The sequence below is a fragment of the Melanostigma gelatinosum genome (assembly GCF_949748355.1).
Source record: "Melanostigma gelatinosum genome assembly, chromosome: 11".
Classification (NCBI taxonomy): Eukaryota; Metazoa; Chordata; class Actinopteri; order Perciformes; family Zoarcidae; genus Melanostigma; species Melanostigma gelatinosum.
In genome coordinates this window covers 14,883,515-14,909,676 of record NC_136644.1, presented here as the reverse complement: position 1 = coordinate 14,909,676, position 26,162 = coordinate 14,883,515, and the positions used below count along the sequence as shown (strand labels likewise).

General features: G+C 42.2%; 1 protein-coding gene across 3 annotated transcripts in view; it reads right to left on the bottom strand.

Annotated features, from left to right (window-relative positions):
* The window catches only part of rptor (regulatory associated protein of MTOR, complex 1), a 152,387-nt gene that overhangs the window by 109,971 nt on the left and 16,254 nt on the right, over window positions 1–26,162 (bottom strand). The window lies entirely within an intron of this gene.

Here is a 26,162-nt window from a genome sequence, read left to right as displayed (position 1 = left end):
CTGAATGCCATAATGGTGTTACTGAGGGACCTGCAGTGATGGAAGTATAGCATTTGAAATCAGAGCTTGAATGGGGGGGTATCATTTGGGAAGTAGAGTGCTAAATTAAATGGGAAGAGAGGGAGAGAGAGAGAGAGAGGGAGAGAGGGGAAAAGGCAGAGAGAAACAGGCAGGTGGGACAAGTGTTTACACTACCTGCTTGTAGTAGTTCGTTCAGACGAATCCGAATTGTCTTAAGATGCTTTGGTGATGCTTTTTATTTACTTTCATGACAGTCAGGCATATTTAATTCAAGTGGCATACCGAGATTAAGACAGATTCATATGTATAAGACACGTAGGAGTCCATTTAAATATATAAACCAATATTCTGGGAGAAGCAGGCTTGAGTGTGTGTGACTTGACTCATGTCCTAACATTAACTGCCTTGACCTGAGGGGGGAGCTCCAGCCTCCTGTGGAGAACACCTTCCTCAAGAGGTTGATGCAATCTATAGCCATCTACCTGTCGCTTCTTTACCTCACCCCACCAATATAAAACACCTCCATGATATCCATCAAGGTCACTGGAAACAAACTCTTTCTAAAGGTGTGCTCTGTGCTCGCTCCGTCGCCATTTATCATCGTGTCACATCCTGGGAACAGGTGACCTTTTCAAAGTACCGTAAGCATTCAGAATGCAATTAAAATACAGACTGTTAAATCGTAAGGTCCAGTTGGAGCCTCTCTGGCTGTCACACACATCAGGCTACATTTTAGACAACACAATGTCTGTGGTGACAGCAAAACTAGAATTGATACGCAAGTTAGAAACATTTAGAGTTACCATTGTGACAGAGCACTTATTTATTTAAAGGTAAAATCCGCCTGTGGACATACATTCTTCATTTGGAGACTTCCATGGAAAACTAATACTCTGATAGCTGTCTCCGAACTACGAAATATGATCATCAACATTATGTATAAACATTTATGATAGTGGAATAAATGCCAGTTTGTAATGTTTTCTGACTGGAAACATTACAAACTGTCATGGGATGTGCACGACCCAGGACAGGAAGGCTCTACAGCGAGAGATTAAACCCACACAGAACATCATTGGTACCCATCTACTGAGCATCAGTGATATTGGTGAGAAGAGGTGCCTGCTAAGAGCCCAAAAGATATTAAAAAAACAATACCCACCCAGCCACACACTGCTGCCATCTGACAAGAGAAACAGAAGTATCAGCTGGGATGCCACACAACTTCAGAGCAGCTTCTTCCTTTTCTAGGCTGCGAGGCTCCTTAATTCATATAGTATATATTCTAGGGTTTTTCTTTGTGTGTGTGCGTTTTTCTCATGTTGCAAAATGTGACTAAGATCTGCATTTTGTTGTGCAACCCCGTTGTACAATGACAATAAATAACCTTGTAAACTTGAATGTTTTAATAACCTTGAAGTATGCAATGTAATAGGGAATTTAGCTTAATGGAATGCAGGCAATCTTTTTAAGCTGAAGAAAAAACAAAAAACGTAAACGTTAACTTGGATGACAGCACCGCCACTTGTTGTCAAAGAGAGGTCAACCTCTGGCCTCTCAGTCACCAACCAAACATGTAACACTGGGCTTGTTTAGATGTGAGATACACCAAAGGAAAAGAGAGCAAAAAGAAGACCTGGAGGGAAAATACATCAGACTGACAGAAATGGAGAGCCTTTCTCTACATTTGCTCAATCTCATTCAAAAAAAGTATATAGCTTGGGGATTTATGATAGCAAAGTATGAAATGAAACCTCACAGATTCCAACAATACTAATCTGCAGTCAGCAAAGCAATCTGATCTGGAAAGGAGGCGAGCAAAGAGACAGCTTCTCCACAGGGATCAATAATGTATACTTATTTAAATTTAGCTGAGAAAGCCAGTCTGATAAATAGCAGGCCTGTGTGGCGGTAGTCGGTTCCCCAGTTACAGCAGTCCCGCTGGGGCCAGTGTGTCCGGCTGAGTCAGTTCACAGCAGGTCGGATGGAGCAGAGGGAGCGATGACACGTCTCCTTTCTTCTGCCAGCACACCCCTCCTGACTATGTTACCCATTCAGCCATTTATCAGTCCCAAAACGGTGGATTTAGAGGCATGCATGCTTGCACTTCTGAGGAGTTGCAGTCAAAAACACCACAGAGACATTTGAATAAGTTGAATGATGTTGTCAAGAAAAGAACAAATTGACCTCCTGATACTTTGTAAAGGCATCACGTGTTCCAAATGCCGGATATGTAACGGTACAGAAACACTCACAACTTAATGTTTTCTTCATCTGTTCAGGACGAGTCTGATGCTGGAAGCGAGCAGCAGGAGTCAGAACACTGCTGCCACAGCTGACTAAGTGACATGGGTTATGTAACTGGCAGAAGGTCCAAATACACTAAGTGCTTGTGTACTGTACGTTAAACAGGATGAGATAATACAAGAAGATTTCAAACACGAGTGAAAAAACTATGACTTATTGAAAACTATTGAAACGCACTCTTCCTCTCAAATCTTCCTAATTTTTTCAGACTTTGGTTTTTCATGAGGCTTCCTCTCGTCTGATGGTAACAAAACTCACATCCTTTAAACTTGTATGACATTGCATGCTTTCATGCTGCCTTCCCTTCCTCTACTGACATTTCCTTTACACATCCAATCACACACACATGCCCCTTAACTTAACTTATTGAAATATATCAATAAATGAAGTCTCTGCTGGATTACTGCGCTGTATAATGGCATGCGATTAATGAAAAGGTATGCTGTGTGGCAGAAAATGTACCTTAGGGAATGTGTAACTATTTAACTGAGGTATGATCTGGTGTTTCCCCAGGAGGTAGAGCAACTAGAGGGGCTAGAGGGGTAATGACGCCATTGGCAGGTGACCAGGTGACCAAATGAAACACACTGCTAAATTGAACAAATTTACAGATTTCTTTCGGTTTGAACATTGTTGGAGACAATCTCAGTACACAATTTAACAAAATATACAACATAGGTTTAGTTGTTTTTCGACATTTTGATGGAAAAATGTTGCATATATTACCTTTAAGTCCTGTGTTCAAGTCAGGTCAGGGACCTTAGTCACATCATGCCCCTCTATTTATATCCACACTATTTCCTGTGACTCATTCTTCACAACCAAAAATTCGGCTTTCTGAAAAATACGCATTCAGCACATATTTCAGTCATTACAGACACCAAAACTGATAAAAAGCACAAAACAAATGAGGCTGTAATATGTTCACAGTGGACATACGCGACTGATTCAGTACCAGATCCTGGAAGCTTTAACAGGCTGTATTAGATTAAAAGCTCTGTGAACATGTGTGTGTATGTAGTGTACATGTGTGTGATAGAGAAGGGGCAGAGAGACCTCTAAAGCACCAGTCCAATTAAAAGCTGAGTTCCCAGCAGCTCTCCCAGGTGTGTGAGTATTTGAAATTTAGTAATTTTACCGTATCTGGGGGGAGAGCTCTAAGCCATTTAGAATAACACTCAGAATATGTCTTTGACACTTTATCTTTTGTTTTGGCTCTAAAACATTTGATAAAACATGCAGCAATAGCTCAGTTTCACACAGATCTGATGTGTTCGTCTACGCTCACTTTCCATCTCTTTGATGTCCGTCATGATTTATTAGCCAAGTCTGTTTTTATTACAATGTGACACATTAAGCTTTTATAAAAAAATACTATGTTTTCTGTCGGGATGGGTATCGTTAGGATTTTAGCGATATTAGTACTCTTATTGATACTGCTTATCAGTTTGGTTTCCTATCGATACTCTTAATGGTTCTTTTTGATAATATTGTAAGAAGTCAATTAACTTTGCTTTACTATTCAAGTATGTATACAAATAGTCTGTCTTGAGCAGCAATACAAGAAGTTCCAAAATCTTTAAAATACATTTTGCAGCTAAACGATTAGCTAAGGGAATTAGCTTTCATTCAATAGCCTATTCTTATCAGCAAACTCTGTATGTTATCGCTAACGTTACCTGCAGTGGACGAGGATGGACGGCTGTCCGCCAAACAGTCATAAACCGGTGTTACCAACTTTACTTGTGAGGGTTTATTTCATTTATGAAAACGAGTCATCAGCATCTACTCGAGGAAAATGAAGCCACACTTTGGATATTTTTTCCTCTCTGACATGATGCGTGTACTGAGCCGGAGTCAGAGTGTGTGTGGGTGTGTGTGTTTGTGTGAGACTCCGCCCCTCGTGCAAACACAGGCACAGAGACAGAGTGAGGAGGTTTGTTATGCTGCTATCTCACTCCGTAACCTATAAAGTACCGATAGCAGAACCGTTAACTCCTAACCTTATCCATACTTTGGGTTTTACTCATTTAGAGACGGTTCCCGCTTAGAACCGGGTTTCGGGGGGCATCCCTAGTTTTCTGTCACAAGTCTGCGGGTCAGACGAGGTCAGGTGAGCTCATCTCAATATCCAAAATATATACACATGTAATAGATTTTTGAATTTTCACACAATTATACTACTACTATTAGAAGGGCACACATTAGATGTTACATTTTTCTTGAAGCGCTGGTGGAAATACTCAAAGTGTCAGTCAGTCACAGTAACCTGCGGTCCAATTAATGCACTGAAGCAGCTATTCTCGTCCCGCAGCCGGCTGCTTATTACAGCGCTCTCCTCTGCTCTAATCAACTGCTGCCCTCATTTCCAGCCACCTGCAGGGAGAGTTACTCCAGTAGGTGATTGAGGAAGGATTGGAGCGGGCAAGCGGGCCACAAACCATTAGCCTGGAGACAGAGCTTAGGGACTGCTGCTGTCTCTGACTGTGATGTCGTGACAGTGTGTGTCTATGTACTTCTAGTCAGCGGATCTACTGAGTCAAATTTAAGTTCTATTAAAATCTGTTCATTATCACCCAGTCCTGATTTCACAGGGCTCATCCTACAGCTGCATGTGCATGGTATGCATAATAAAGTCACTTTCTGAAAGAATGAATAAGCTAAGGAGTTAGAGTAGTGATTTATTAATACAACAATATAGTGAATAGGACAAATGACATCATGCACACAGAGGAAGTCTGTCAAGTCATTGCTCCAGTAAAGGATGCATTTTCTCAATCCCAGGGGTCATCTGGAGTGTGGGAGAATTTCTGTCACCGACGCACACAGACACACACTCATTCATGTAGGTACAGACATAACTGCAGATTACTATGCAAGTGCATTTGTAATCTGTGCCTACATGCGTGTTTCCCTAGTGTCCTTATTCACGCTCCCACTCACAGAGTCAATGGCTCAGCATGCGTCACCTGAGGAAAAGTCTCTGTCTACACTGACAAAAGACTTCATTAAGTAACAGTCATTGGGCTGCAGTCAGTGTTTTGTATTGACTAGCATTCTATTGAGAGATGTTTTTCATATTCTGTTCACCTTATATTTGAATACAGGGCTATTACAAACTGGTAACTCATGGTGTCCTGGAATGCTCCTTTAACGGTACTCGACATATCTGCACTGGAGCAATCTGGTGCTCAGTGTGACGCTGAAGAGCACTTTGATCATAGCTACTGAGGGACAATGTTAATGTCAATGAAGTTACAAGCCAGATTTTTGATCCAACAACTCTCTACATTACAGACCTACCCGTCTAATGTCCAGCCTTATGCTTTTCGCGCAACAATACAAACGCGAAAGGTAGACGTGTTAGACGTTTTAATAAAATGCACTTGCCATAAATTTGAAAATGAAACGCATGTTGTATTATTTTCTTATTTTGTCACTGACCACTCTTAACTTACAAGTAGATGCCATAAACATATTAACTGAAGTGCATTAAGTAAAGTTGTCAGTCACTATGTCCCATTCCTCCAGGTTAAGTTATTAGTAGCTCCGCGATGTTGCTGCCTGTACGGCTCTCGTGTTGTGGTGTGACGTAATAATAACATTCGACTTGGTGGTCTAGTCGTCTTAACATCGCACGTCAGGGCTTCTCTCTCTGCAGGGCGGAGCGGTGTTGTGACACGTTTCGTCACCGCTTCGTAAATCCTGGGCACAACCGCTACATCCATCATGTGTGGGTGAGTCGGGATCACATGGCGCCGCTCTACAGTCGTTTGCTTGTGAGACGCCATGTTATGTGATTTTGGCCGGATCATGTGAAAGGACGGGAGGTCACCGGCCTCAGGTTAGAAGGCAACATCTAGCGATGCAAGAGGAGGAGGAAGTGTGTGTGTGTGTATGTGTATGTGTATGTGTGTGTGTGTGTGTGTGTGTGTGTGTGTGTGTGTGTGTGTGTGTGTGTGTGTGTGTGTGTGTGTGTGTGTGCATGTGTGGTTGCAACTCCAGCCCACTGAGCATGCATGGAAATTACCTTCTTCCACATTGTGTGTGTGTATATACATGTTGCTCTGGACTAAACACCCCCACTTCCACGCACGCCTGCCCGGAGGCCTACCACACTGGGAAATGGACATTAAAATCTATTTCCTACCTTCCTGCCTTATTCCTGGAAAACAGAAGGATGAATCTATCACTAAAATAGTTCCCACATCATCAAATCTAATAGTGTTTTTAGATGTAGCTACAGTGTTACAGCAATGAGCGCGAGAGCATTTCTCTCCATTCATTGGAGTCATGGCTGCACAGGAGGCTCCATTCATATTGCATTAAGTGCAATGGCATAGTGCAAAAGGACAGAAATAAACCGGGAAGAGTGACCACTCTCTCTCGCTCTACTTACAGACGTTACTCACTATTCTTATGAGAAAGATTTACAATAACCATTAGTATTATGGCACGTGTTGCAAACATCACTGTACAACATCATTGTAGACACCACATCTTAACCTTTGGTAAAACAATGGTTGCTGATGCTTAAATTTAAATACAGGGCATGTCCTATTTTCTGCCAACACATTATGGAACTGAAGTCCAACACATGACAAGTACATGCAATCTGCCAAGGAGCTTAACAATAGGAACATACAAATTATGACTGAAAAATGCTTGCTTACTTTACAAGTGTAAGAACATGGTTTATAAAAGCAGAATGACCAACCTTTCAGGAGACAGTGGACCTAAAGGTTGGACTACAAACCACCCCACCTAAAGACACAGATATCTCCTTCAAAAATAAACAGATTATGGTTCTCTGATCACCTGATAGCAAACAAGAGGCTTTGTCCACAATGCAAATGAGTTAAAAACTCTACCTCTATTACAGGGGACACATTTTAAAGACAGTGAAATACTGAGCTATATTAACACAATGGGAAATACAACATTAACCCAGGCGAGTTAGATTTGGTACGTCAAAAAAAAGACAATCTCTGTGTGATATGCAAATCTCCAGCACAGAGCAGACCTTGAAAGTTGAAAGTTGTCAACAGCAAACATGGCAGAGTGTGCAGTTTTAGGATGTAAACCTGGAGCTTCTTTCCACGATCTACCAAAAAATCCAACGAGATATTGTTGTATGTTTCACAACAACTACCGCTGTGTCAGCCACTGCCAGTTACAAGCTAATGAGCTCGATAAACAAATAAGACACTAACTACACTTACCATTCTGATATGTAAGTTTACATTTTAATCAATTTGAACAATTTGTCATCTGTGGAGCAGTTTATATCCCGGAAGAGCAGGCTTTAAAAAAAGAAACAACACAACTAATAGGCTATAATAGCTCCTGGACTTTCTGCCACTGTCAGCACTGTTAAGACAGTTCGTTACTGGACAAAGGGGAACATTTGCATGTCGAAGTTGAACTCCACACAAAAGTCGATCCCTTTTTGGAGAGTTAGCTGATTTTGTTCGGAAACTGCACTGCTGCCCATGTGGCCATACTCACTGAATAGCAAATAATCTGCATTACATTACCATGACCATTTAGTTTTTATCATTCTCTTTACCCAACCGGTCTTTTCCCTACTTCCCCTCTGTCCAAAGGTCTGAGCAAAGGGTCACCGCATGAATCTCCTTCAGCCAACGGGAAATGAAGTGTCTCGCCAAGTTCCATTATCCGCAGTGAGACGATGGATTCCTGCCAGCTCAGAGGACACTATTGTGTACCTGACCTCTGACCTCTCTCTGACAGGCCAAAACAGCCCCATATCTATCAATACAGTACCACATGACACCAAGGACACTCAGACATTAGAAAGATCGTCCTGTGAGTCATGCTCTGTGACCCTTTCTAACATCCCTCCACAGAGACAAGGCTGCCGGCCTTTCCTTTGTGCTGATCTGAGCGCCCACTCAAGCATCAGTGCGGGGGCTTAAATGTTTTAGATGTACACCTGCTGCTTGTGTTCAAACACTTTACAGTGAATACTTTAAGGGGATTAGCTAATGAGGACTGTGACAGCGGTAGTGCCGTTTGACCTCAACATTATCCTGTAAGATAATGCATATCTTCCTCACTTCCCTGGTGTCAACGAGCAGTTCTCGACAAGGTTGCACCTGCAAAGCAAGCGGCCCGTTCCGAACGGGCATGCACTCCCGGTGGCCATGTCGTGAATGGGCCCTGCACTAGTAAAAACAAAGCTTTAAGAAGAGATGTGGAAGGTAAGTAACAAGAAAGCTGTTTAAGCAAGGGAGAGAGGAGTTGATGAGGAGTTTGTCTTGAGTTTTCCGATGGAGATAAAGGACTATTTCTGCTCCTCTGACTAAAGCGACAAGGTTATTTCACCACTGGGAGGGGAGAAATAGTCCTGGTGTCACACCTCAGCCTAATTAGGGTGTCCACCCAGTTGCTAAATGCTCCAGATCAATCTCCTAACACATGCCCAGTGTGTTCCTAATGGTGGGACTGCTTAATACAGAGATAAGCTGCTCGTGTTGACAGCTAGAGCCTCTATCTGTCTTCATTATGCAGGCTGCTCTCTTGGATTAGCTGCGATAAATGGCTTCCTCTGTACTCTCCCTTTTTCCTGTGCGTACCCCCTCCTTTTTTCTCTTCGCTTTCATTTTTGGGAACACAATCCCACTTTTTCTATGAACATCAAACCAAGGTGCCAATGTGTCTGTTTTGACAACTCTGAGACAATTATCAGGGGCCCTTTGATCACCTTGCTGACCGATGAAATCCGCTTATTATGTTGGCCAAGAACCATTTCCTGCTGGACAGAAGCTACTTTTCTTTACAACATATATTTTCTAAATAATGTTGCCAGACATATGACATTATTTTAAACTCCCCTGGCTCTAAGGCCAAACTTTTTCTGAAGCCATGCGTAATCTGCGTGTAATTTATACCTCTACACCAGAACAGAAGGCTCATTGGAAGAGCAGTTAGGACACACATGTCACATGCAGACATGAAATGTAGTTTGTTTTTAGTTACATATCAAAGATAATGTATATTTTGATTCAGGTAGAACTCGTGTGATGAGAAACTGAAACTAGATCTATCTGGTTCTTCTTTGGGTTTTTATTTAGGGCACACACACAGCTGACAGACACTGCAACGTTTCACTGACCAGGGTGACACGGTCGACGAGGCATTTTGCCGATGACAAGCATGTTTGACAAATGAGATTTCTAGTCACGGTTGCACAGCTTGGGAAGAGCTGAAGCTGAACAGCTCTTCTCACAGAACTAAAGCAACAAGACACTGCCTATTATGAATTCTGACGGTTTGACTTGAGCCCATCTCAAATGTGACAAGAGTGAGCGCCGTTTGTAAATGGATATCTGTCGATAAAGCAGGGTCGGTTGCTCAGCTCAGACAACTTAGATCATTAAGTGTTGCATGAAGCAGATATGATCTCTGGAAGCCACTAGTTACTTGTTATTTACTCAGTATAACTTTTAAACAATTTAGAAAAATTACATCATTTAGAATTGAAACCAGGGTTAGTTTTGACACAGATTTTAAATTTAGTTTTAGTCTTGGTCACTTTCTGAAAATTGTTGTTGGATTAAAGTCTGTTTTTAATTTTTGTCAAATTTATTCAATGTTTTTATGAGACTTTTATGATATTGTAATGGATTTTGCGGCACAGCCCTGAGACATTATATATATATATTTTTTGGCCAAACCAAAAATGTTTCATAATACTTTGTGCATTGCGTTGTTTTTTTTCATGGAGATTAGACCTCTGAGATTTTTGAGCTTCATGCATTACTTCATTAATACTTTTAAGCCCTGTCCCTGTTCCACAGAGAATAAAAGATGGCACAGTAACAGAGGAGGGAAGATGAGAGTTTCAGTGAGTGCGTGGCCTAAAAGAAAAGCACAATGAGAAAATGAGAGAGAGGAGGGGGAAGCGGAGTAGCGGAGTGCAGAGAAGATGTATAATGATCAATTGTCCACTGCCAGCAGCAGTCTACAAATCCCCCTAATCCTAAAAATACTCTCCCTTCCTTTTAATGAAGCTGAGGGACAGGGAAGAAGAAAGAAACCCTGTAAAACACTGCATGGCTGGGCTTTATGGTTTTTGGGAGGATTTCCCTGACTCCCTTATGTTAGAAGAAGGTCTAATATGGTTCACAGACTTGAGCTCTTCAGCAGGGTGCCGTTTCTGTGGTGTGAACACATTTAATTAGGTACAAAATCAGCATAATGTCCAGGAAAGGCATAACTACAGGCACACTATCATGGAAAGATTGCAGAGGAGGAGGCTTAAGCCGAGCACAGACTACAGGAGTGTCACCACTACCCCACAATCAGAGGAGAAATCTGGTCTGGGACGTTCGTCGGTACCGATGATTGGCTTGGATTACGTGGTAATGTGAGGAGATTAAAGATCCAGTCTTAATCCTTCCAAACTGATGCAGACTCATCAGGGCCACCATGATTAATTTCAAACGAGTCAAATCTGCATGATACGTCAGTAATAATACAGCCGGACCACAATAGCCAATGAGAGAGACAAGCCGGAGCAGCTGACGGTATTGCCCAACAACTGTAAACATTGTAGCCCCTGAGGCTAGCATTAGCTGGCATACTAGATATTGACAAATGTATACACTGACTGTTCAAGTCTCACCTCCACTTCTCTCTGATGAATAGACAATCCGTGTTGACCTCATCTCTCCAAACATTGTCTCATCCAGACTCACTTAGCTGGTTGCTTTTGTTTTTTATCACTGCGGAGCATTACTACCACAAGTTGTTGTACCACAGAAGTCTCCTTTTTGTTTACATCTGCATCCCATGAGGTCATGTGCAGTCATGTGAGGTGGTGGATTGCTCCATAGATATAAAACAGTGGATAATAGTCTTAACTATTGGGATAATTGTCTGCCAGCTTACTTGGGTATTGTTTACCATCACCACCAATGGGCAGCAACTGGTTTACATTCTAAAACTGTGATTAAAAAACTCCTGTAGTCTGAGCACGACTTTAAATCAGCTACTGTGGGGAGTCTGGAAAATCAAGGCCATGCATGACAGCATTACAGGAAGAACAAAGACTCGAGAAAAGCTTTTCACCAGTGTATCTCATTCAGTGAAGTGAGTCACAGCCTATTCAACATTTCAATAGTTCATCCGCAGTGGTTTTTCTTTTCTATCCCCCTAATGAAAATGTGTTTGCCTGTTTCAAAGAGAAAGAAATAACACTAGAAAAACCTTCGATATCAAATTGCACATGCAGATTCAATATATATTGAATCAGCACCATACGGATCAATGTTATATAGTGAATGTTACCAGGAGGGCCTTGCTAATTCCAGTCCATCGATTCCATAACCGGTAAAATGTATCTCTTTTTGAATATGGTAACTACCTAAACTGTGACAATTTTTGTTTACATCCATGTTTACTTGTCAGTCTTCTTCACTTAATGGTGAATGACGGTGCAGAATAGTGTGTAACGGACAATATATCAATTGCAACACATTGCAATATTGCAATGTGTTCTTAAGAGTTTTAAACTTTTGAGACTATGAGTCAGATCACTGAGCCAGATCATTCACGTGACCCTAAATGTTTCCTCCAGACAATTTGGATATTCCAGAATCACTTACTGCAACCACACAAGTATTAGCAAGACGCACTCTTTCCTCCAAGTATACAAATAAGAAACCATGTAAGATTTCCCCACATTAATCCCATTAGGAAAACAAATGACCAAGACCAGAGATGTTAATTTATTCCAGTGTGGTGCTGGTGAAATATAAAAAAATAAAACACTTAGAGCATCCACACTACACAAGGAGACGTGTCATATAATTTAACATCTCCCAGATGTGTGTTTGATTGCCCCCATAGAAAAAGTAATGAAATCTGCCACACAACATCTATGGATCCTCAAGCAGTGACCATCTGCCAATGAAAAAAAAGCTTCTTTTTTTTTTATTGCAGGGTTAAGTGTGATTACATTTACTAGACAGACAGCGAAGTAGAAATCATGTGATTTAATGATTCCATTAAAAGTCCACTGCTGGTCAGGTCGTTGATACAGACATGCCACACGGCCTGAGGAGAGAAAGCGTGAAAGGTGAGCTGGATATTAGAATGAGATGGGGGGGGGGGGGACAAGGGAGCCGTTATGGTAGTTGAAGACTGAGGGGGACACTCACGATCTACACAGACAGCTGTCCGACTAATTAGTGTAAAGTGAGAGGTGCAGGTCCCCACTTTCACTAGCAATCAGGGCCAAAGTGAAGGACAGTCGAGTTGACTGACAGTGGGAGTGAAGGATGCTGGGTAGCAGCTAAACGAGAGTGCTATGTCTCAGTGTTGTGACATATTCTGCACTAGAGAGGGACGCGAAGACTGATCTCACAATCTGCCAAGTGCATAATTGGAAGAACTCACTCTTTAATTGAAGCCACTTCAGGCATAAAAAAAAGACTTAATTATTATCAATCCGTGCAGCCTGATCATTTGAACTGTCGTTAAAAGAACAAGGAGGCCTCTGCACATTTGCTGTGTCGACAGCAATCATTGTTTACAGCAATAAAGAACACCACATCTACATCAAGCTGACTGACAAAACAGCTCATTACTTACAATTCACTAGTCACGCTGTTCAGCTACTTCTCAATTCTTTCTCATGTCAAAACAGGAAAAACTGTGACTAACATCCCGCTCGCCATTGCTGTATAGATACAGTACACTCAGTTTCATAATTACACAGACTCTTGTCTGTCAGTGCAAGTGCAGCAAGGATATTAATCCCTATTATAGGATGCTTTGTTGGCAATGGGAACATGGGATTCTCACGAGATCACGCTGGAATTGCTAGTCGCCCCAGAAAGTGGCACGGCAAAATTCCTCCACATGTCCTTGTGAAATAGGTGGTGTCAGAGGCCCGGTGACAGGGACCACTAACATTCTAAATCAACCCTGAACATGCTACCACTAGTGAGTCACAATAGCTTACCAAGCCGGCGTGCTAACGGTTAGCTAGTTACTAACCAGACAATCAGTTCACACAGTTTATTGAAGTCATCATACTTTGTATGATAACATACAGGAAAGGAGAAACTCTCCAGCTACATGACATGTGCATTCATCTATATGTGTAACAGTTGACTCAGTGGTTGATATGCAGAGAATGAGGACAAGTCAAACTTGTGTGTGTACTAATCAGTTCCTTGACAGGGCAAATGTTCACAGTGACCTGTGATGTACAGACATATCACTATCGCTCACTGCCAGTGCACAGTTCAGGCTATTTCTTGATTAATTAATGCTACAACTCCTCAAGATTCAAGCAAAGTTCCAGTGTGTTGCTTGCCAACTGCTGAATTAAGAGAAGGGGGTTAGCCCCAAATTTAACAACATCATCGGCTAAGACGCCCTTAATGTGTACTGACCTTTAAGGTGGGCCAGCTATTCTCATTTTAGTGACAAGTCCGTATATCAACAAGCTGACCAATCAAGTCTGACCTTGATGTTGAAAGTTCAACATACCACCATACTACCGACAGTTTCATTGGCCGGTAGCCTGGGGATTGGACAGTTTTGAGAGACATTTGAACTCAAAGCACAGAAGAAAAGAGAATTTGAATGTCAAATTTCCTCTATGGCTGGCTGGGTGAAGCTGTGTTAAAAATAAAGAACAGAAACATGCAGATCATGTAGCTCTGGACGATCAGTGCACAGAGGGTAAAGCAGGGTGAAGTACATTTCTGCAGGGACGGGCGATTTTTGTCATTCGGGACACCCTGCTCCTCCACAGTTTAAATTCAGAAAGTCAGATTCTGATTGGATCTGCCTCCAATTTGCACCATTGTCCTTCAACACAACAATGCACCCGTGCCCACACTCTGCCACACTGCAAGCTTTCTGGATTGGCATGCACTTGCAGTCAGGCAGTCACACTAGAATTGTAAATGAATTGTAGGTGGTGAATCTTTAAGCTCTATCTGATGAGTCACATCTTGGCCTCCGGTGTTGTCCCCTCCTGCTCTGCATCCTCTCCACAAGGTCCATGCCAACACATGCACACATATAATAAGGTCTTCAACATATTTGCGCAGGAGCATCAGGATAGAATAATAAGAATGAGAATAATATTAATAGACAAACACTGGCCATTAGTCTCTGAGCACAGCAGAGACTTTAGCTCGCTGAGTGCAGACACAGAGGTGAATCACTGTGGACACAGCAGCATGGCAACGAGCGAGTCATTACACGCTTTGTGCACTAATAGCAAGGAACAGGAACTAGCTCATCTTAATAGAACAGAGTTGTTATTAATGTTATCATTGATGTTACCATCAATATCATTCAGTTCCCATGTTATAAATTATTATTGTTTGCTTTTCCAAAAGCCTCGGAATTCCCTTCAACCTAGCAGCTCCAGACCATTGGCAACCAGCTCGCTGTTCGGCTCATTTTGGAACGAGCAAACTAACCAGCTGTCCACTAGTTAGCTAGCTAGCTGGCTAATTCCGCGATACATAAATGCTACAGTAGTTACAAAAAATGAGCCGAAAACAATCTGGCCATGGTGCTTCCCTACACTGTGACAAGACTGTCAATGAAGCATCAAGTTGATCTACTCAGACTCTCTATGCTTTGTAACACTACTAAAAGCAAACAAGGACTACGATGCCATGTACAATACAGATGTGCCATATTTGGAAGTCTGTGTATTGGCATTGATAATCTTCACACAGTTATTGATTAGGTAAAATATTTTGAAAAAAAACTAAAACTGCAGCATACTTTGGGTCCCAACCTCGAGCTTAGTAGAGCAGTGTTTTAGCCAGCACCATGATAAGAACTGAGAATAAAAACATGTATTTAAATAGTCTCTGAATGTGTTTGATAACCATAAACTGTTGAACAAGCAAAACAAAAACTGGATAGTTTTGAAAACGCTCCGCTGTGACGATAGCACTAAAGCAGGGGTGTCAAACATACGGCCCGCGGGCCGGACCCGGCCCGCCACGTCATTTTATGTGGCCCGCGAATCCGCCAGCAAAAAAAAATAATAATAATTTTTTTTTTTTTTTTTTTTACAAAAATTTAAAGTTAGATGTGAAAATAAAAATATCCCCATGGTCGAAATTATGAGATAGAAAGTCGAAGTGATGAGATGGCATGTTGTCTGTGTGCCGACATTAAAACTATCACAACAGGTGGACAGGAGATGCAACAGCCCATAAAGAGGATTTCCAACAAGTTTCTCAACATGCGTACTTCTCTGTACTGAAACGTCATCAGTCTCAGCCCAAGTACTGTTCCAATTCAAAGTTCACATCGAGCCAAGCACGGCCCTAATGCCCGGATGTGGCTCGCTCTGCCCATTTTACCCGGGATGCATCGGAGGTGACTTGTCGGTACTTGGGACAGCCAAATATCCCAGAATGCATTTTGCACCAGCAACAGGAAACGATGGCGGAGGAGAAATCACACAACTGGAAGTACGTGTTGTGGAAGTCACAGATATCCCGGGAAACTAAACTAACTATGTTAGGAGTACCGTAGTTACATTTACACCGTCTTACATTTACAACCGGCCCTTTGAGGGCGACCGTGATGCTGATGTGGCCCCAGAGTGAAAATGAGTTTGACACCCCTGCACTAAAGGGATCTCTTACTGTCCAGAATCGGGCTTTTACCGAACTCTCCATGTGGTTTTAAAAGTAATATTTCATCTCAGTTTTACTAACCAGAATCAGGCTGTCCAGCTCTTTCGGCTGTTTAGGAGTGCGGAACAATAGGTCGTGGCACGCTCACTTAACATTTGTTCATAGTCCACCAGCAAAGGAGGGCGAAATGCTCTGGATTTTCCAGGAGTAGTGTGCTTATGTTCCCGTGACAGAAAATGTCTCATTTTCGGTGAAAAAATGAATCCCTACTGTATGCCGACCACTCATGTTCACAGTCAGGAAAAACCCTGTGGATCATATACCTCTACTGCAGTTGAGAAGAACAATAAGCATTCTGCATCACCTCAATATCACCACAAACTGGAGATAATCTCCATCCATCCATCAACACGAGATGGCTTGAGGCGTCCAAACTATAGTTTAGTGCAGGGGTCTCAAACTCCCGGCCCGCCACGTCATTTTATGTGGCCCGCGAATCCGCCAGCAAAAAAAAATAAATATATACATATCTATAAAAAGAAATTTAAAGTTAGACTTGATCATAAAAATATCCCCATAGTCGAATTTATGAGATAGAAAGTCGAAATTCTGAGATAGAAAGTCATAATTCTGAGATAGAAAGTCATAATTCTGAGATAGAAAGTCAAAATGATGAGATAGAAAGTCGAAGTTACGAGATAGAAAGTCAAAATGATGAGATACTTAAACAGTCACAGAAGCAGCTCTTTGGCTGGTTACTGCACATTTGACATGGAAATGTATTGCGAATACATTGAAGACTACTTTAAACGTGGCTTCACAACACATGAAATACTTCATGTGGGATTGTGTAAACGCACCAGTGAAAGGATTTTAAGCATTGAACAAAGTTATTGTAATAACTTGTTTGATATTTGTCTTTGCTATTTTCTTTAATAGTTTGATCTTTGATAGAGTAATGTGGGTTTCTTAACCCTAAATTAAAAAGGATTTACGTCAACAGAAATGTGCTTAAATATATTTTTACATTTATATAACTGCATGTACAATATTTTTACACTTGAATAAACAATAATCAAATGCAGAGAGTTATTTACCAATATGTTAGGAGTAGTTACATTTACACAGTCTTACATTTACAACCGGCCCTTTGAGGGCAACCATGATGCTGATGTGGCCCAGAGTGAAAATGAGTTTGAGACCCCATAGTGGGATATTTAGGAGGTGATCAGCAGCAGTGAGAGAGCTGATCAATAATCTCCCTCTCTTATGGCGCACATACACCAGCATATGGCAGCGTTGACCTGTAGCCCTCCCCAAAGGCACATTGTTTATCGATGTATTGGTGGGCCGTCCATAAGTCTTCCAGTGGGCTAATGGTTTTCTCTGTGGCTCCTATTGGCCTCAGGGCACGAGGAGCAGTTAGGGGAGACCATTAAGACCGTTTGTGCATTGCGTTATTCACTCCGCAGCGTCCCGCACACGGTGGTCATCAATTAAACTCAAATAGGATTCAGGAGATTTGGCAGCTGTCAGGGGTCCCCCGAGGGAATAATGTACTGGGTCGTGTGGCGTTGGTTATTCGGCTTGAAGCTCTATAACCACCAAAAGATCAACATATTTTTTTTACTGAATCAGCCAGGATATTGTTTTTATTTGTCAAAATGAATAACAGAAATAAAATGTGTGAACATGATTGGCACACTAGATGTGACCAAACCACATTTCCCTATTGCTGGTCACAGCTGCACACGTGTGTTATCCTCACATGATTTTGGTTGTTGTTGTTATCCTCACATGATTTTTTTCCACGTGATGTAGAGACTTCAACCAATAACCATTATCTCTGTCATCAAGGACAGGCATGGGAAATTCTTCTGTTGTTGTGAAACTGACATTTCATGAAAAGATAACAGTCCTTTACACAAAACACCGAACATACATTTTAGAAATGAAAAAGATAATCTCATCATTGCTTCAGTATCCATTAAAAATATAATTATTACAATATTACAAGCAGCCATTACACGGTGTGTATGTGTTCCTAATTTCATGTCACACTTTCATCGACACCTAGTTAATTACTGGACCCACTGTCCAAAATAAAGGGTCAATACACAATACACTAGACCAGGGATTCCCAAAGTGAGCTGCCTCTAGGGGGTGCGCGAGAGGAAAAGTGTAATGGCGGTCTGATGGTGTAATAATATTAAATATAAAAAAAAAATGTAATTTTAATTTAAAAACTGTCAGGTGGGACATCTGAAGCTATCAGTCGTAAAAGAGGAGAGGGACAGAGAGAGAGAGAGGAATCGGAGGCGAGGGGAACGGAGAGGTGCGTTGGGGAGAGACCGGGAGAAGAAATCGAGCCAGAGGAAGATGAGACGGCGCAGACTGGGAAAAAAAGAGGAAATATGATGAAAAGTATGTGTGTCTGGGCTTCACTTGGATTGGCAACGCAGATTGCCCAAAGCCACAGTGCGTGGTGTGCAGTGAGGTTCTGGCTAACAGTCTGAAGCTCTTATTTACGTCGCCACCTGAACACCAAGCATGCCAGTGCAAGTCAAAAGCCCCTTACATTGTTTATATCGAAATTGGAGGAGTTACAAAACAGCCAAAAACAACTGGAGTCTCATTCATGTGTTGGGTCTATAAATGACGCACTACGGGCTTCATATCTGGTTACAGAATAGCGAGAAAGGGGCTACCGCACACAATCGCCGAAGACGTGAGCTTGCCAGCTGCCAGAGAGATGGTGGAATGTATGATTGGGGAGAAAGAAGCAAAAAAGCTGGACATGATCCCGGTGTCCAACAACACTGTGTCGCGCCGCATCGATGCTTTGTCCGAAGACATCCTGGCTACATTAGTCGCTCATTAATTGTAAATTAAATGTGATAATCTGCCTCTGAGCCTGTGCGTGTGTCCTCGCATCCGTATTGCTCTTTAAAAGTGACGCCTTGTGTCACTGAAAGTTATTGAAACTTTGTTGCAGTGTTTCAGGGCGTTTTCACACCTTCAGTTCGTTTGCTTTGTTCTGATTCAGGGATTAATATGATACAATGTTGCAGTTTGTGTTCACACTGCAACATTTAACAGCGGACTAAATCTTGTAAACAAATGCCACGCGCGAGCAAACCGTTCTCTCATTGGTCCGATTCTTATGCGGCTATGAAGGCTTAAAAGGCTCTGTTGCTTCTTTTTTTTTTTTATTATTAAGGGGGGGGGGGGGGTGCGCGAACCCGGTCGGGATGTAGAAGGGGGTGCGCGGCCTAAAAAGTTTGGGAACCGCTGCACTAGACAGTTTCACAAACTCTTCTAGACGGGGATCGTCTTTAGTCACACACTGCTCGAAATTCCTCTGCCAATTCCAGCTGTTTGCATCTTGCTGTATGGGAGAACTACAATGACCGCCTCATGGTTGTATGCCTTTAATAGCCATTCAAGTTGCAGTTCACATCCATGTGCATCCAAAATGTCATTAGTTAATTTATTCTCACAGACTGAGAAGACCTCTTCATGATGAGCTTTGTGTGTAAAATCAGCGGAGGGCCCCTTTGAACACCTGTACTGAGAAAAACAAACGTAGCCAACACTTCTATCGCTTTCCCCATTTGGTTGAACACAAAAAGACCAAATAAACACAGTAAAATGTGTCAACATGCTGCCATTACAGATAGTCAAGTCACTTTATTGATAAAGCCTAATACGAAAAATTGATTTCTCCCTGTGTCCAGAAGTTGTGGCATTTAACAAATTTGGCACCCCAGATGGGACTTGACGAACTCTAAGACGGGGATGTGGGACCGCGGATACTTTCGGAGTGTACACGAATAAAAGGTGAGCAGAGCCATTTTAATAAAAATCTGTTTTGGTAATCTTAGCCGAAAGTGTTCACGGACCGCATAGACCCTGAGGGCCGCATCTGGGCACAGAGAAAGGCCGCAGAGTAACCTGAAGCTGGAAAAGTGCATTCTCCTGAAAGTTACGCTAAATAAGACCTCAGAGAGGCCGGGGTAGAGTCCCGAGGCGGGGTTGGAGTCCCACGCTAAATAAGACCTCAGAGAGGCCGGGTTAGAGTCCCGAGGCGGGGTTGGAGTCCCACGCTAAATAAGACCTCAGAGAGGCCGGGTTAGAGTCCCGCAATGTGATATGGAGAATACAGCGAAAAAATAAAATAAAAATCACCACATTGGATTAATAAACGGTTGTTTGCTTGGCGGACTGGCGTGCATAGGCTGGGAGACGCTCTGGCTTAGTTTGTGCATTGCTGGGTCAGCAAGATAACTTGTTTAAAAGCAGTGTTTTGTAGCTTGGCGGACTGGATACTTGTGGCTGAAGGGGCTTAAAGCGGCGTGTTGTTCGGGTCGAGCTCAGCTTACTGTTTAGAAGCAATCGTGTGGGTGATTCGGAGAAGTAGGATAACAGGCATTTGGTGGAGTCGGGCGGACTGGAGAAATGTCTTCGGGTCTGATAAAGCTAAATAGCCTGTTAAACCAGAGGCAAATATAAGGGTGGACTAAATTGGGGTTCCTTGAAAAAGGCAGTTTTTGCCAATTAAAATGTGATCAACTTGGAGTGTGCTTAGAGAAGAGAGAGAAGTGAAATGTATAATGAGTTTGTTGGACAAAATATACTGCTGTCTCTGTTTCTCTGTCTCCCACACAATCTGAGTTGTAAAAGGTGGAGATTGCACATGTGTTCTGGTACGAGGACCAGGAATGGTGTGAAAGGACATGTCTGACTGGCAGCAAGTCAGACTCAATTCACTGACTTAAAAAACACCGATGATCCTGGCAGCAGAGCTGGTTACACCCACTGAGACAGCGGCTTCATTAACCCCCCCTTCCCCCAAACCACTCCACAACCCCCAACCGGAAAGGACAAAGGCACTGGCAAGCTGAGCAGAGTCATGGACAGTTCTCTTCACCACCCACACGAGAACGAGCTACCTGAACAGTCACTGCACTCACAGACTCAACTGAACTTTTTGACAGTGATACACACTTACATGAGTGAAAAGCAAATTCCCCACCATTGGACGACGAAGAAACACCCAGAACTATGTGACCTTAGAGGCACAATGTGTTGTCTCCTGTTTTTTAGCATGTCATTTGTAACACCTATTCTGCTTACACATCATGATGACACCTATGTGTAAAGAATAATCCCTTTCCCTCAACAGCTTGTACTTACTTTAGCAATGCTACACGAGAACTGTTATAAATGCTTTTAATATACAGGGCAACCAGTTATGAGTGGATGATGCATTGATGGATACAACTGTTTCATGTACTCACTCTGAAGAGTGAGTAAAGGGGGAATTGTGAGGGTTTTAAGTTTTATTTCATGCATTAAGTGTCTGTGAGATGGGGTTTGAGGAATGTGCTGGAGTGGGGGTGGTGTGAAAGTGGCAGGGAGAGGTGTGAAGTGGGGCTTGTTGGACTTCAGCTAATCAGTGAGCTGATCGATGAGCTGAGGAATGCAACTTTGAGGGGACAAAGTGTTTGAAACTCTGGGGGGTTTTGAGATCTTCTGCTGGCCACCGAGGAGGCAGAACAGCCTTCTGGGTGGCTCGGATTGGATCTCACATTTGATTTTATATATAGGTTTGTTTTGTTAATTCGGTTTGTAACTATCTGTTTTTATGCTTCTTGGATAATAAATCCATTTGATTTTTACTTTAACCTGCTGTTGTGTTTTGGAGGCGATTGAGACAGCATGGCTGCAGGGGGGGGGGGGGATTTCTCCCTGTGTCCAGAAGTTGTGGCCTTAACATTTCCAGGGGGATAAGAGAAGACCTCAGAGCTGATCAGTAGCCAAGTGTTTGAGCTGCAGCTCACTGATACATAATGCAGAGACAGTTAGTGAAGTGGACAACAGGGGTTCACCGGCTGCAGCCAGATATGAGAGTTAGATGTATAGAGAGATGGAGGACACCGCAGTAACACAGACCAAAGGAGAGATGACGGTTATACTGACCAGAGATGTGGCGTAAACCTGTCCGTCAGCTCAAACATGTTCCTACTACTGCGTGACTTTGAAATGACCAATTGACAAGACAAGCGCCCTGCTTTTCATCTCAGTGACTACCAAACATCGAGCAGGTTAAGAGGGTAGAATTTTAAATTCACAAATTTCAATCATAAAACAAAAAGCAGAAAGAGAGAGAGAGAAAAAAGGGGTGACACGCAGAGAGAGAAAATGAAAGAGAACAAGCAAAGCTTGAAAGGGAATCGGAGGGCAGAGAAGACATTGAGACGGAAAGCTCAAAGAGAAGCATCTGAATAGCGACTCGTCTTTGTTGATGTGTCTGTGTGAAACAAAAGCAGTACACGGTTGAATCCAGTCTGGCACATAATGTAACACCATACAGCCACACTCCATAATGGCACAGGCAGCAAAGAAAAGGCCGTCTTTGGACAACAACAACAAAGACAAATAAACTGAATGAAGAATTTATACACACTGAAATGGGAATGTACCAATATTGGTACCGGATATCGAGTATCAATGCTTTACTGTGCTCATGTACTCCTACTCGTAAAAATACTCCGACACAACAGCACCCAATTTTCATTGTAAAATGGCACTTCATATAAAAAAGGTTGCGAAGGACAACCCCACATATAGAAGGAGAGTCTTTGCTTTGTAAGACAGAGCAAGTAGTCTGAATCACAAATACAAAAATCCAACACTTGTACAAATGAGTGGGTGTGTGTTGATTTTGCTATTTTTAAAACCAGTTCAGCAAGTTTTCTTTGATGTTTATTTTACATGTTGCAACTTAACCACATGTTGCCATCTTAGCAATCACATGTTTCTGACCGGCAACATTAGCAGTTTTTCAGTGAGAGACTGAAGACATCGGGCTGCCTTTATGACGCAATGACACCCATGCTGGCAAAAGAAATATCCAGACCCGCTCCGACTTAAACTGCCAATTGGATTATAAAAAAGAAAAATGAGGAGACAACAAACACTAAAGTTAAAATAAACAATGATATCTGGGTATCAAAAATTCTAACCATGTAGAACCTGATTGTGATTGTGTAGCGGCACTAAGGCTGGCTGAGAGCATGGGCATCCTTTTCAAGGCTGCACTAAGTTGCTTTAAAGTGAGAATGCTGGAGATTTCCTTCTTGGTTGATTTAGCAGCAGCTGTGTTTGCTGGAAGGCGGCCTGCCCTCCTGCTTTGACACAAGAGATCAAAGAAGTTATGATCAGTCTTCAAATTGAGGTTCACCTTAAATTTATCACTTTAAAATGTCAACAGTTTAGGTCTAGTTTCCCTTCAGTAATTATGTGGAGAATCTATCCTTTCTATCCTTCCAGCATCTTGATTGCTAATGTCATTCATAAGTAGGCATTAGGAACTTTTTTATTTTAATTAATACTTGATTTATCTTATTTGTTTCTTGAATCTTTGCAGTACAATCACACACATATCGTGTAATTGTGATATAAAGGGTCCACTGGATTATGACTGTTTGTTCTGTCATATCTATCAATGATGTAAATCTCCTAAAAAGGTAAAAACATGTACCGGTATACAAGTATAAAATAAAGGAGCTTCTGGTGTTATGAAGATGAGCTGTATCCGGTTCACTGAGCTAATTTAAGTTGGGTTTCATCACAGAGACTGCTGGACAGTATGTTAGACAATCTGCTATCAGAGCTCTTAACTTCAACCCAACAAGAGGTAGATATTGTGATGTAGTGTTTGTGAAGAAAGTGAATGGACAAAGGCAAAGACTTTTTGCCTTTCACTGCGTTTTATGGCCATGAGAGTTAATGCGAGAGTTCAGAAATGGATTCGTGATGGCAGGTTGGCACAGCTTAACCCTCTGGGCAGCTCAACTGCATCCCGACACAAGGAAAATGTGACAAAATAGATTTAACATTTTCTCTTCGGCCTAATGTTTAGCAACTCCACCCACCTAAAACTAACTTGTAACAACATTTCTCATTGCGGTGGCCAAGCAGGTAAATAGCTGCTGTGTAATTGATTGCTTTGTCATCAGTTTATGTAAGGTGTGTTGGCGAACAAAGCTCTGTGGTGAGATGCTGCAGAGCTGTGAATCCTCAGCCTGAAAAAAGGAACAGCTTTCTCACCCTCCCACTCCTCCTCCTGCACTCCCATCACCATTCACTGCTGACCTCCAGGGTCAACCAAGCCTACATTCCTTTGGCTGCTCTCTCCAGAGACGTCCATCCCTCCACCTCCTCTTACCTCATGTTTTACTTCTGTACTATCTTACCAAACAGCCAAACATTGTTTGTGTTTTTTACTTTCACATCCTCATATAAGCTGTTTTTAAATGGCTGTGGAGCGTTCTACAGTTCCAAGCAACAAGATGATATCCACTTTGACGCTGAGGCAACTCACCGGCTACGATGCCGCTATAGTTGTCCTCACCACCTTGTATCTTTTTCACCTTCTGCCTTTCAGCTCTGCCTCTCTAGATCTGCTTTAAAAGAACCCTCCATCAACATCAACCCGTCCCACATACAGCGGAGATCTGACTTTCTAATACCAATAAGAGATTTTGTTACAAAGTCTCAACATAAGATTAAATCCAATCCTTTCTGCCCGGATATAAAACATATTCACAGGTAGTTTGAAATGCAATTCAAATCCAATATCTGGAAATGCAACAACTGCTCGAATCACATTTCCAGTGTTTGCTTCCCCCCCCCCCCCCCCCCCCCCGTCACTTCCCACAAGACACATATTTGAAATAGCAAGAAGACTAGAGAAAAGGATATGAAAGAGTCAAAATGTCAGGCCAGGACCAGGTAACATGGTAAACACCACCATGCAGCATCATCGACTTAAACCACAAATACATTCTGCACTCTAACTTTATAATACCGACGTAAAATGTATTGTGAATTGGGTCGCAATGGTTTGTCATTTTGTAAGTGGCTCTTCAGAAACAAAGTTTGGGAAACATTGTGATAAGTGACCCGGATAGAAGAGATGTTGCGCGATCAACAGGTGTATGCTAGGTGTGGTTAAATACTAAATGCTAATATGCTCATGGTGGATCCTCAAGTAGTAACTTTCACATTCACTTCGGAGCGTCAGTGAGGTGTGTGAGGTCTCCCTGCTGTTTGTAACAATCCCCGTCATGTGTGTGTGTCTGCCAAGCACTCATTCAGCTAGATACATCTTGAATTTGAGGAGCCAGTGGGACAAAAGTTGTGGTGACACTTTTCAAATGGGACTTTTGTGATTGGATGCGCCGGATCGGAACCGTTTTTCTCCTCTCCTCCCATTTGCTCTTGCGAGGAGGAAGAGGATGCAGGACGTACGTTTGATAAACTGTTGGGATTCTACCCGTATGCTGTCCAGATCTCACCGAGTTCTGAGCTTTGTGTGAACCCGGCCACCTCGGCATGTAGCTCTGTGGCAAACAAATGTATTAAACTTCCAAGTTATAATCTCCACAAATTAACTCCACTTTTTATGATATTTGAAGCGTAAACACAATCGTCAGAAGTATAAAGCGGACTTTAGGGTATAAATGAACGACACTACATTACGTAACAGTCATTTAGCAGACGCTTTTATCCAAAGCGACTTATAAGTGTATTCAACATAACTACTAGTCACCAGAAGTCATCAGTGCAACAACAGTCACATGATTTAATGTCACCACCACAAAGCTAAAGGCGGACTAGTGTTCAGCGCGATGACGTTGAGTAGTATGATTTAGTCTTTTTAACGTAAAAGCTTAAAAATTCACAAGTTGGGTATTTGCTAACATATTCTGTCGTAGAATAAATGTTAAAATCGGGCATCTGACCAAAAACCCATTCAAAAATCCCACCGACTGAGTCGAGAGAATTGGAAGAGCAACAATGCAAACTCATTTACGGGCTATAGGACTCATTCTTGCAGCACTCTACAAAAGCGCTCTAAAACACTGGCCACTTAGAATGTAGACAGTCATCTGCATAGATAATATTTCCTGTAGCCCGAGCAGTTATGTTCTTTTCCTTGTTCCCTGGTTTTAGAGCACAATTCAGTCTTTTCTTCAGCAAAATATGTCTTTTCCAACAGACCCAGTAGCCTCTGGGAAAACACTGAGCTTGCAAACAGCTGCAACTGCTGGCAATGATATGAATGCATGTAAACAAATAAACTTCTAACAGCTAAATTTTCAAGAACAA